This window comes from Lampetra fluviatilis, chromosome 68 (assembly GCF_964198595.1).
Source record: "Lampetra fluviatilis chromosome 68, kcLamFluv1.1, whole genome shotgun sequence".
NCBI classification, from domain to species: domain Eukaryota; kingdom Metazoa; phylum Chordata; class Hyperoartia; order Petromyzontiformes; family Petromyzontidae; genus Lampetra; species Lampetra fluviatilis.
In genome coordinates this window covers 5,944,055-5,956,827 of record NC_136342.1, presented here as the reverse complement: position 1 = coordinate 5,956,827, position 12,773 = coordinate 5,944,055, and the positions used below count along the sequence as shown (strand labels likewise).

The 12,773-nt window shown below is 52.3% G+C and overlaps 1 protein-coding gene across 1 annotated transcript in view; it reads right to left on the bottom strand.

Annotated features, from left to right (window-relative positions):
* LOC144952477 (discoidin domain-containing receptor 2-like) overlaps positions 1 to 5,792 on the bottom strand; it is a 122,830-nt gene extending 117,038 nt beyond the window's left edge. The window contains exon 1 of the mRNA XM_078882894.1: positions 5,550 to 5,792. The gene's annotated coding sequence lies outside the window, so the exon portion shown is untranslated. The remainder of the gene's footprint in view (positions 1 to 5,549) is intronic.
* Positions 5,793 to 12,773: the final 6,981 nt, after the last annotated feature.

The window sequence follows — 12,773 nt, the reverse complement described above, 5'->3', positions numbered from 1 at the left end:
GAAACCGAGGGTGGGGGAGACCTCGGAACAAGGCATGCTGTTGGGTCCTTCAAATAGGGCTGTCGGGGGTCTCGATTTGTCGGTGGCTCACACTTTGGTTCGGGCTGACAAGGACCCGTTTCTGATGGTTTTAAACGCTGGGTCGCGGCCGGCCGTTATTCAGCAGGGCACCGTGCTAGCTCACGCGGCACGGATCCCTGCGGAAGAGCGGCTGGTTGCGCAGGTTGATCCGAGCCCCACGGGGAACATTACAGCGACGGAGGACCTTGTATGGGTCGATTCGCTGTGCGCGGACTCGAACGATTTGTCAACGGTACAGTTGGGTGCGCTGCGGGCGTTGCTGATAGAGTTTTCTGATGTGTTTAGTAAGCATAAGTATGACATTGGGTGCACGAACCTGTTACGCCACCATATTGAAACGGGCGATGCGGCACCGGTCAGGCAAAATCCCTTCCGACTGAGTCCTACTGAGAAGGAACACGTTCAGTCGGCCGTCAACGATATGCTGGAAGCCGACATTATTTCGCCTTCTTCCAGTCCTTGGGGAGCACCTATTGTGCTGGTTAAAAAGCAGGACGGGTCCTTGCGATTTTGCGTAGATTTCCGTCGCCTGAATAAAATCTCTGTGGCTGACGCGTATCCGCTCCCCAGAATGGACGAGTCCCTCGATGCATTGTCTGGTGCGCGATATTTTTCGACTCTTGATTTATTAATGGGATTCTGGCAGTTGCCACTCGACGACGAGTCTAAACCTAAGACAGCGTTTCGGACTCCAGGGGACCTGTTCCAGTTTAACCGGTTACCCATGGGACTTCATTCCGCTCCCGCGACGTTTCAGCGCCTTATGGAGTTGGTTTTGTCGGGCTTGCAATGGGATACGTGCTTGATTTACCTTGACGATGTCATTGTTTTCAGTAAGACGTTTGAGGAACACCTCCAGCGATTGAGAGGGGTGTTCTTGAGAATGCGATCGGCTAATTTAAAGTTTAAACCGGCCAAATGCCACCTTCTTCGTAAGTCCGTTAGATACTTGGGCCACATTGTCGACTCTTCGGGGATCTCTACCAATCCCGCGAAGACGGACTGTGTCAGTTCATGGCCGACGCCCACGTCAGTTTCTGACGTGCGCAGTTTCATCGGGTTTGCTTCTTATTACCGCCGATTCGTTGAGCATTTCGCCACCATTGCAAAACCCTTGCACGCTCTAATGGCAAAAGGAATCAAGTTCCGATGGGGACCGGAGGAGGAGGCTGCGTTCTGCTCCCTCCGGGACGCCTTGGTGGGTGCCCCACCCTTGCGTTATCCTGACTTTGCGAGTCCCTTCTTGCTAGACACGGATGTTAGCAACACGGGCATTGGGGGGGTGCTCTCGCAAGTCGTTGGAGGGGTCGAAAGGGTGGTTGCCTATGGTAGCAGGGTATTGTCACCGGCGGAGCAGCGCTACTGCGTCACCCATCGCGAGCTGCTTGCTATTGTTTTTTTTGTACAACAGTTTAGACCGTATCTATATGGCCGTCACTTTACAGTCCGGACGGACCACGCGGCGCTTCAGTATTCATTGAGGGTCGCCCAACCCTCGGGCCAATTGTCACGGTGGTTGGAAGTCCTCCAGGACTATCAGTTCACGACTACATACCGTAAGGGGTTGCGCCACACAAACGCCGATGCCCTGTCGCGATTGTCGCCTTGTCACAAATGTGCGTGCTTATCGGGATCGGCGCGCTGTAAACCGACAGTTGGGGAAGGTGTGGGGGCATTGGCTGCGACTGCGGGTGCACCAATCGGGGATGTTCCCGCTACCCCTGAGGGAGAGGACTCGCTACTCTCACTGTTGCTGATTGAGTGGGGCCGTCTCCAAATGGAAGACAGCTCCCTGCTGGCGTTGCGCCGCAGGGTGGGGGGCCCCGAGGAGGGCCGTGAGCGAACTGGCTCCTGGGTACTTAAGCAAGGCCTATTAATGAGATGGGATAGTTTGTCCCGGCGGCACGCACTTGTGGTGCCTTCCGCTGTGAGGGGGAAAGTTGTCCTGGCCGCACATGAACGCCTCTTGCATTTGGGAGTAAACAAAATGCTTGCTCTGCTTCAGCGTGACTATTATTGGCCGGGGATGGGGAGTGACGTGGTAAATATTCTAAAGGGATGTGTTGATTGTGCCAGACGGAAACCACCGCCCGTGGCATCTCATCCATCGCTGCAATCTATTCAGGTCTCGCGCACTAACGAGCTCGTTGCGCTCGATATTTTGGGGCCTTTTCCAGTCACGCCTAGGGGTAATAGGTACCTGTTGGTGGGTGTCGAATATTTTACCCGGTCGCCTATGGCGTGGCCACTCGCCAACCAGTCGGCGGCGGCTGTGACGGACGCCTTTGTCCAGGGCTACGTCCTGGACAAGGGGGCTCCCGAACGCTTGCTGACCGACCAAGGGAAAAAAATTTCAAGTTAATTGCTGCAAGAGGTGTGCGACCTATTGGGTACTAAGAAGGTGCGTACCTCCCCGTACCACCCACAGACGGATGGGATGGTGGAGAGACTCCACAGGACTTTGACTTCTATGCTGTGCCAGCAGGTGTGTGAGGCACATGTTGATTGGGACCTGCAGGTCCCGGGGGTCCTCGCCGCGTATAGAATGGCCCCCCATTCAGCAACGGGATTTTCCCCATTCTATCTGATGTACGGTCGGGAAGCCGACCCGCCCATGGAAACGCAGCTGGGCCTGCCCGCACCACGAACAAATTCGAAATTGGCTGAACATATTAAATTTAATATCCATAAGCTGACAGAGGCAAGGGAGGCCTCACGGCTTAATTTGCGGGCTCGCCAAATTGCAAACGAGCGGTTGCGTGCACGGAAGGTGTCCGTGCACGACTGGAAACCTGGTGATAGGGCCTGGCTGCATTGCCCTCAGGCACCTTTGGCTACGTCGCCTAAATTGTTGAAGCCATGGCGGGGACCCGTGGAGGTCGTGCGGGTTGCACGCCCCCAGTGCGTTCAGATAAAATGGGGAAAGCGTCGTTGGTACGTCCACCCCTCCCGACTGAAACCGTTCTCGCCTCCATATGGCCTCCCTTTGTGTCGTGAGGGCCGAGCATGTGACGTGACCGACGACCCAAAGGGGGAAATGTCTCTGCCTGATCCTCACGTGTCTCCGCCTGATCCGCTCCCAGGTGTCTCGGAACTGACAGCTGCCGACCACCGGCGGCCGGATCTTCACGGCGCGACCGGTCCTTCCAGGCCCGATCCACGCCGTCCAGAGCTGCCGGAGCCACCGAACGGTCGTCAGCGTCCCGTTCCATACGACGGACCGGCCAGGCGGACTCGCGCTAGGTCGCGCTACTTGTTATGACCTACCGATTGAGGAGTCGAGGTGGCCGGAGCGCCTCGTCACTGCATGTGGTCGCAGAGACACTGGACGCGTTCATTTTCTGGAATTCGCTTTTATTGTGTTGTTCGTCGGGCTGTACATAGCTTCTTATCTAGGTGTTGTTGTTGACTTTTATTGCGTTGGTTGTCGATTTGTACATAAGTTGTTGTTATTGTTGTGTTGTTGTTGTTGCGTTACGGGGCACACTAGGGGGGTGGGGTTTCTTGTGTTGTTGTTTAGCAGCCGGGCCTGCTGCGAGCTATGTGGGAGGGGGTGATGTAGTGGTGATACGCGCTGGGGTAGGGATCGTGTGTCAGCGCGTAGTGATTGGCTGTGTGTGTTGGTGACGCGCGCTGACGGTGGGGGATCAGGGGTCAGCGCGGGGTCATGGGTTGTGTGGTGGTGATTGGCTGTGTGCCGGTGACGCGCTTGAGAGGGAGTGATCGTGTGGCAGCGCGGCGTGATTGGTTGTGTAGTGGTAACACGCGCTGGGGAAAACGGATCGTAGGAACAGCGCGGCGTGATTGGTCAACTAAGGAGCGATGCTCACGTCGAGGTCCGCATACACTCCGTCTCCCGTGAGCGGGGACTATATAAGGGGATGCGCACAGGCGCACGGGGGGAGAAGAGTACCAGCGAAGACGGAAGACGGAGGAAGAGGCGGAACCCTGGGACCCGGAGCCGAACGTCCGTGAGAGAGCCGGTTCGTGGGACTCGGAGGTTGTGGCCCACGCCCAAGCCGGGGTGGGCCTGTAGGCTTCACGGACGTTACGGAGTCAAGAGCAGTGTGTGTAGCCGGAGGGATAGAAGCTACACGAGTCAAGTGCAGTGTGTGTCGCCGGAGGAATAGATGCTACACGAGTCAAGTGAAGTGTGTGTAGTCTGAGGAGTAGAGACCACTCGTTGTATAGTGACAAGTCAAGATTTAATAAAAAGTGTGTTACCCGTCAAGGAGTTTCCTGCCGTCATTCAATACTTCACATGCACAAAAGATTAAAAAAATGCCCCGTGTAGCCTTCAACAAATTGTTGGGACAAGTGCTTTTACCGAGTAGCGCCTATGAAGGCCGGCACGGCACACGAGAGAGGTGGGTGGCCAGCTCCACGCCCGACCGCCTTTGTCTCCCCAGTGGTGATGTTTTTTACACCGCACCAGGTACTCATTTGAGACTGAGTCGACCTAGGGGAGGCCCAGGACCGGCTCAGGTAATCGTCACTGGTGTTGGCAGTGAGCGGGAATTGAACTCGGGTTGTCGGGTTCGTAGTGCAGCGCACTAACCACTACACTACCGCTCCCTTGACACACACACAGTACTATAACACATAGTAAACTCAATCACCTAACACTCACACACAGTACTAACACATGCACACACTGACACACACAAACTGGCACTCACACACAAACTAAAACACACACACACTGACACACACACAAACACAAACTAACACACACGCCGACACACACACACTGACAGACACAAACTAACACACACACACTGACACACACCAATACACACACACATTCAAACTCTCATACCCACACATATTCACACGCCCAGCAAAGTTAATAAACACCTAAGGTTGAAGTTGCTAAACCATTACGCAACCATCTTGGGAACACTTGTGGCTCACAGCAATGGTTCTGGGTTCGAATCCCGACTCGGGCACTTTTCTGTGTGTTGAGGTTGTGCGTTCACTCTCTGCTCTGCGTGAATTTCCTCCCAAAGCGAAACTCACAGCCAGCCACTCGCCCACCCACTCACTTATCCACTCACCCAACCAGCCACTCAACCAGTCACTCACCCACCAAACCATTTATCTGGCCACTCACCCAGTGACCCACTTAGCCACTCACCAAGCCTGCCACTCACCATGTCAGCCACTCGTCCACCCAGCCACTCAGTAACTCACCCAGCCACTCACTCACCCAGCAACTCACCAAACCAGCCACTCCATCCAGCCAGCCACTCCATCGAGCCAGTCACTCCACACACCCAGCCACTCCACCCAGCCAGCCACTCACGCAGCCACTTACCCAGTCACTCAGTCACCCAGCCAGCCACTCCACCAAGCCAGCCAGCCACTCACTCACTCACCCAGTCACTCCACCCAGCCACTCCACCCAGCCAGCCACTCACCCAGTCACTCACTCACTCAGCCAGCCACTCCACCCTGCCAGCCTGCACCTGCAACTTCGCGTCTGGGACCCCGAATGTGCACGAGTGAGGCAACTTGACCGCACAGCCCAGGCAGCAGCAGCAGGATGACGGGGAGAGCGGTAGGAGCAGGAGCGGGGTTAATGGTGAACGTGATGAAGAATTCTCGGCATCACGGCGACTGCGGCGCACGCATTCCTCGCAGCGGCGGGCGTGAGTTTACGCTCACAGTCGCCTTGCCAACCCGAGGAGGCTGCAAGGAGGGCCGGGTTCGACTCCGGGTTTGTTGGTGGCGGGGAGGACAGGGAAGGGAGGGGGGAGGGATCACGAGTCATGGATTGAAAAAGGAATGAGGTCACAGTTACGCGAGCTGCTCCGGTGGTCATCATCCTCGCAGCAGCAGCAGCAGCTATTGGCTAAACCGTAGAACAAAAGACGGTGGTACACTGCGTCATCGTCGTCGCGCGGAGCTTTCGGATGCGCTGCTTCTGCGGCCGTCTGGAACGCTCTTCCCCTTCTGATGTCAGGAAGCCACTGTGGAGCAATGCACTTTTAAATCATCGTCTCGATTGACCAAGTAAATTCTTTAGAACTGCTCGTTGTTGTTGTTGCGATAAGTTCGTTGTCCTTTCCACCCGCACCTCCGATTAGCACGGTTGGCTAAAGTACGGTGCGAAAGAAGTTCAACATACATACTACACTATGCACTACACCACATACACTATTATACACTACACTAAATACCACAATATACTCTACACTGCACTATACACTACAATACTCGATTGAAAACTAATTTCTTTACAACTGCTTGTTGTGTTTAGTTCGTTGTCCTCCCCCCACACCTCCAATCATCGCGGTTGGCTACGTACGGCGAGAAAGAAGTTCAACGCACATACAGTCAATGCGTCATCCTGCCAAGATAACAAAAACACGTTCTAGGCGACCCCCTTTAGTGAGCGAGATGGCCCAGCGGGTAGCGGCAGAGCAATGGGATACTTGCAACTATCTGTGCGGAGCAGAGAAACAGCACCCAAGGTGAACCGGGCGTAGAGAGACAAACGAATAAACGCAAAATGAAACGAAACAATGATGAGGGTAAGCAAAGACCAAGATCCCCCCTGTAGCCTTAATAGACTCACACTCACTCATATTCACTCACACTCACTCATACATACTCACTCACATATACAAAAAACAGCCGCCATTCGCCACTAAGTGGCGGTGACGTCACTACGACACTTGTACCAGGCTATGTGCACGTTGAGGCCATCAGAAGTGTCGCAAGCCTGCTGTGAGGAGGTCACGGGACAGACCCAGGTGCCACGGGTCGGACTGAGATGACTGGCCGATGCGCCACCTGTGCCCCCTACTGTGCCAACTTGCTGTGCTTTAGCCACCCGGTGCTTCGCTCGTTGTTGTGAGCGTCGCTCCTCCCCCCTCCGTTGTTGTTGGAGGGCGACTGCCTCCAACTGCCCGTGAGCGTCCTTCACGAGCCTCCTTCACAGAGGCCGATCTTGACACCGCTGGTAACAGTCATAGGAAAGTCCACTCAGCTCCACATCCTCCTGTACCACATCACTCCATCTATTCTTTAGCCCATACCGGGCCCGTTTAGCCCCCTCGATCCGGCCGAACAAAAGCTGTTTAGGCATGCGGTGGCTGGGCATGCAGCCTTCCCTGCCGGGGGAGCTCACTGATGAGGCTTTGTCCAGATCTTTCAAGAATATGTAAGCTCCTCACACAATCCAGCCTGGTTAAACCCAGGATGGATCGTAGGCAGGCCAGCCTAAATGTTTCTAACCGACGAAGATGTTTCATTCGGGGGGTCCACGTTTCGCAAGCGTAGAGAAGGGGGGGCATGACTGTGGCCGAGAAGACCTGAAGCTTCGTGCGGAGCAACAGACCAGGTAGCTTTCACACAGCTTTACGCAACCGATGAAAATATAATGCCACTCGACTGATTCGGAGTGAGATCTCTGCTGTCAAACCGGAGCAGATCATGAGAACACTGCCCAGGTATGGGAAACTCTCCACTCTCTCCACAACTGGCCGATCACCAATTGGGAGTTGTGGGGGTGGAGTGTCCGATGGTACAAAATACTCAGGCAAGTGCTTAGTGGCAAGCTCCAGGTTCAGCAGCAGTGCCTCCAACTCCTCCTCTGAGTAAGCAGCAATTACCAGATCATCGGCATACATAACATGGTTGAGCAATAGGGAGCCATCCCTTGACCGCACCTGGGCATCGATCAGCCTCCCATTGTATCTGTACCAGATGGAAATTCCTCCGGTACAGCTATTGAAGACTTCACGAACTACATGGTCGAAATAGATTTTAAATAATCTTGGAGCCAGAGTACATCCCTGTCGCACTCCAAAGTGAACAGGGAATGGCTCCAACTCCCTGCCACGTAGTTTTACCCGGGCCCACTCACCATCAAGAAGGTCCTTAGTGATCGTGAGCAGCGGGTCAGAGACTCCTCAAGCACAAAGAACAACCCAGTGCCCAGGCCTACTGATGGTATTGTAATAGAGTTCACGACTCTTGGACGCCGGAGTTGGAGGCACACGGGTTTAATTCACACAGCACGGTTCTGGCATACAACACTAGAGGGGGTGTCGGCCCCCTCACCCGGCTAGCTGGGGATACACGCGCTAGCTACTTCCTAGCCTGCCTCCTAGTCCTCCTCTAACGGGCTAGGGGAGGCTATCTGGCCCGACACTGGTAAGTCGGGCCCGGTACCCTGAGTCCCAGACCAGCGCTGACAAGAGCACCGGCTCTGGATCTCGGGACCACGCCGCTGGCTCGGTCCTGTTCGGCCCTGATAAGGACAGCGAACCAGGGGAGTCCAGGGCTCTAGCTAAGACGTCTTCAGTCTTCACTGGTTAGCTTAACAAGAACCCCGAGCCCTCCGATACATCCCCTTTTATACCCAACCCCCCGCTGAGGGGTGGGGCCCCCCCCGGGGTGCCTGGCGCGGACGTCGTAGAGAGCACCTCCCCGTGCACTCACGTAGCCCCACCCACTGTGTTTGTTTGCCATAAGCTGCCATGCATAACGGGCTCTCTCTCTAACACCCCTACATCATCATAGGCCTTGAACAGGTCAATAAAGCAGAGATGTAGGTCTTGGTAGAATTCCCTACACCTCTGCTGTCGCAGACGGACAGAAAATATGGCATCTGTGCAGGACCGCCCTTTCATGAAACCACGTTTGGGCTCTGCAAGCCTCTCCTCAGCGTGCCTGGCAAGGCGGTGTTGAATAATCATTGCCAGGACCTTTCCGGCACACTGAGGAGTGAGATGCTCCTGTAGTTACAATATGAGATCTCTTTTACCAGTGGCAAAATATAATGGTAGGTTTTTACCCTTTTAACTGGTACAAAACTGACACCTTTATTCAAGGCATCATGTTTGCAATGACCACAACACAAGTAGTCAATAAAGCAAACAAAAAGAAGCAACTCTGATAAGGATAATAATATGCACTGTCCTTGAAGTTGATTGGCCCACACCCGAGACGGCTTTCTTTAGAGCCTAGTCCCCATTGGTGTAGGGCCAGATGACACCAGAAGGCGTACAACTCAAAAACAGTGCAATATCAGAGTATTGAGAGTTCGGGGTAAACATTTACACTATGAGATCTCTTTTACCAGTGGCAAAATATAATGGTAGGTTTTTACCCTTTTAACTGGTACAAAACTGACACCTTTATTCAAGGCATCATGTTTGCAATGACCACAACACAAGTAGTCAATAAAGCAAACAAAAAGAAGCAACTCTGATAAGGATAATAATATGCACTGTCCTTGAAGTTGATTGGCCCACACCCGAGACGGCTTTCTTTAGAGCCTAGTCCCCATTGGTGTAGGGCCAGATGACACCAGAAGGCGTACAACTCAAAAACAGTGCAATATCAGAGTATTGAGAGTTCGGGGTAAACATTTACACTATGAGATCTCTTTTACCAGTGGCAAAATATAATGGTAGGTTTTTACCCTTTTAACTGGTACAAAACTGACACCTTTATTCAAGGCATCATGTTTGCAATGACCACAACACAAGTAGTCAATAAAGCAAACAAAAAGAAGCAACTCTGATAAGGATAATAATATGCACTGTCCTTGAAGTTGATTGGCCCACACCCGAGACGGCTTTCTTTAGAGCCTAGTCCCCATTGGTGTAGGGCCAGATGACACCAGAAGGCGTACAACTCAAAAACAGTGCAATATCAGAGTATTGAGAGTTCGGGGTAAACATTTACACTATGAGATCTCTTTTACCAGTGGCAAAATATAATGGTAGGTTTTTACCCTTTTAACTGGTACAAAACTGACACCTTTATTCAAGGCATCATGTTATTATCCTTATCAGAGTTGCTTCTTTTTGTTTGCTTTATTGACTACTTGTGTTGTGGTCATTGCAAACATGATGCCTTGAATAAAGGTGTCAGTTTTGTACCAGTTAAAAGGGTAAAAACCTACCATTATATTTTGCCACTGGTAAAAGAGATCTCATAGTGTAAATGTTTACCCCGAACTCTCAATACTCTGATATTGCACTGTTTTTGAGTTGTACGCCTTCTGGTGTCATCTGGCCCTACACCAATGGGGACTAGGCTCTAAAGAAAGCCGTCTCGGGTGTGGGCCAATCAACTTCAAGGACAGTGCATATTATTATCCTTATCAGAGTTGCTTCTTTTTGTTTGCTTTATTGACTACTTGTGTTGTGGTCATTGCAAACATGATGCCTTGAATAAAGGTGTCAGTTTTGTACCAGTTAAAAGGGTAAAAACCTACCATTATATTTTGCCACTGGTAAAAGAGATCTCATAGTGTAAATGTTTACCCCGAACTCTCAATACTCTGATATTGCACTGTTTTTGAGTTGTACGCCTTCTGGTGTCATCTGGCCCTACACCAATGGGGACTAGGCTCTAAAGAAAGCCGTCTCGGGTGTGGGCCAATCAACTTCAAGGACAGTGCATATTATTATCCTTATCAGAGTTGCTTCTTTTTGTTTGCTTTATTGACTACTTGTGTTGTGGTCATTGCAAACATGATGCCTTGAATAAAGGTGTCAGTTTTGTACCAGTTAAAAGGGTAAAAACCTACCATTATATTTTGCCACTGGTAAAAGAGATCTCATAGTGTAAATGTTTACCCCGAACTCTCAATACTCTGATATTGCACTGTTTTTGAGTTGTACGCCTTCTGGTGTCATCTGGCCCTACACCAATGGGGACTAGGCTCTAAAGAAAGCCGTCTCGGGTGTGGGCCAATCAACTTCAAGGACAGTGCATATTATTATCCTTATCAGAGTTGCTTCTTTTTGTTTGCTTTATTGACTACTTGTGTTGTGGTCATTGCAAACATGATGCCTTGAATAAAGGTGTCAGTTTTGTACCAGTTAAAAGGGTAAAAACCTACCATTAGCTCCTGTAGTTGTTACAGTCTGTTCGGTCCCCCTTTTAAAGAGGGAGACCACCAGGGCATCCTTCCAATCCCGCGGAACCCATCCAGTGGTCCAGACTGTTGTTATGATATCATGTAGGGCAGTCTGTGCACAAACACCACCCTCTCTCAGCATTTCGCTTGGGAGATTATCTCTGCCCGGTGCTTTTGCTGGTCTCAGGCTCTGGATCGCCTTCAGTACTTCCTCAATAGATGGCAACTCAGCCAGCCACTCACAGGGGGTGACTACTTCTTCAAACATTTGAGGCGCCGCAGCCTCAGCTGGGTTATCCCCACTTTGTCCCACGATGTTTTCCAGGCTGAGGGATTTCCCCTCCCCCAGGACCTCACAGAAATGCTCAGCAAATCTGCAAACCTGTTCCTGGGGGTCGGAGATTGGATCACCGTTATTTACCCTCATAATGGTAATAGGTGTGATGCTACAGGTTACGTTTTTGATGGAATTAAGTAGCGATTTGTGATCAAGGGCCATTGATGCAGACTCCATCTCCTCAGTCACCCGCGGCTACCAACCATCCTTGCAGCGCCTCACGGCTCTCCGAACCTCCGAGCAAAGGCTGTGGTAAGCCTCCTCATTTTCTTCCATACACACTCACTCACATACATACACACGCTCACTCACACTCACAAATAGAAAGACTAAGATTCCCCGTATAGCTTTTAACAGACTGTTTGGGCAAGTGCTGTTACTGAGCACCTATGAAGGCCGACACGGCACACCAGGGGGTGGTTGGCCAGCACCACGCCCGCCCGCCTTTGTCTCCCTAGTGACGATGATTTTTTACACACTGCGCCAGGTACTCATTTGAGGCTGAGTCGACCTATGGGAGGCTCAGGAACGGTTCATATAATTGTCACTGGTGTTGGTGGACGTGAGCGTGAATCGAACTTGGGTCGCCGGGTGCATAGCGCAGTGCACTAAATGCTACACTACCGTAAAGACAGTGCGGAGTGATAGCGGGACAGTATGGTTTCCCGGGACCATGGTTACTAATGGACGTGCTAATGATGATTGATGGGACAAGCAGTGACAGGGTCACGTGAGGGGGAGCTGTTTGGTGTGGGGAACCGTGGTCGTCGCCTTGGATCGGGTCGTCTCTATCGTCTGCGAGTTGTCTTGAGACTAGAAGTTATGTTTTCTCTGAATAGAGTTGTCTCACTACCCAAGTGTACAGAGTCATTTGCGGTTACTTGTTGAGTTGTCAGTGAACTTTATTCATAATAAATATACAGAAGACAAGACGGTGTCTCTGAGAGCTACATTACAGTGGTGTCATAAATGGCTATTATAACATGCCGAAGAAAGGAAAGCGTGGGAACCCACTAGTAGCTTCTTCTTCAGAGGAGAAGGATGACTTCCAAGGGGTCCCCCAAGCAGCTCCGGAAGACAGGGTCCCGGTGACAAACCCCGCGGGCGCAGGGAACATAGCGCCAGTGACGGAGGTGACGGTCGCCTCGCCGCCCCGGCCACAGGCTCCGGTGGAGTTGCAATCGTCGCTGCCGAGAGGGGAGGCAGGGGCCGTTTCTCCCCAGCGTGGCCTGATGGAGGGATGGCAGAAGCTGGTGGTGGAGGTGGATCGGCTCCGCTCGATGGTCGCTCAATTAGTGGCGTTGATAGGTGACGTCGAGGATGGAGATGGCCGTAGATGAGTTGCTCACTCGAGCAGGGAGGACAGAGCGGCCGCTTGCGGTCAGGGTTCCCACGCTGGAGACCACACAGTCGGGGGCCTTTATTTCGCGGCACACGGTGCGACCAGCGGCCGCCATTTTGGAACCAGTG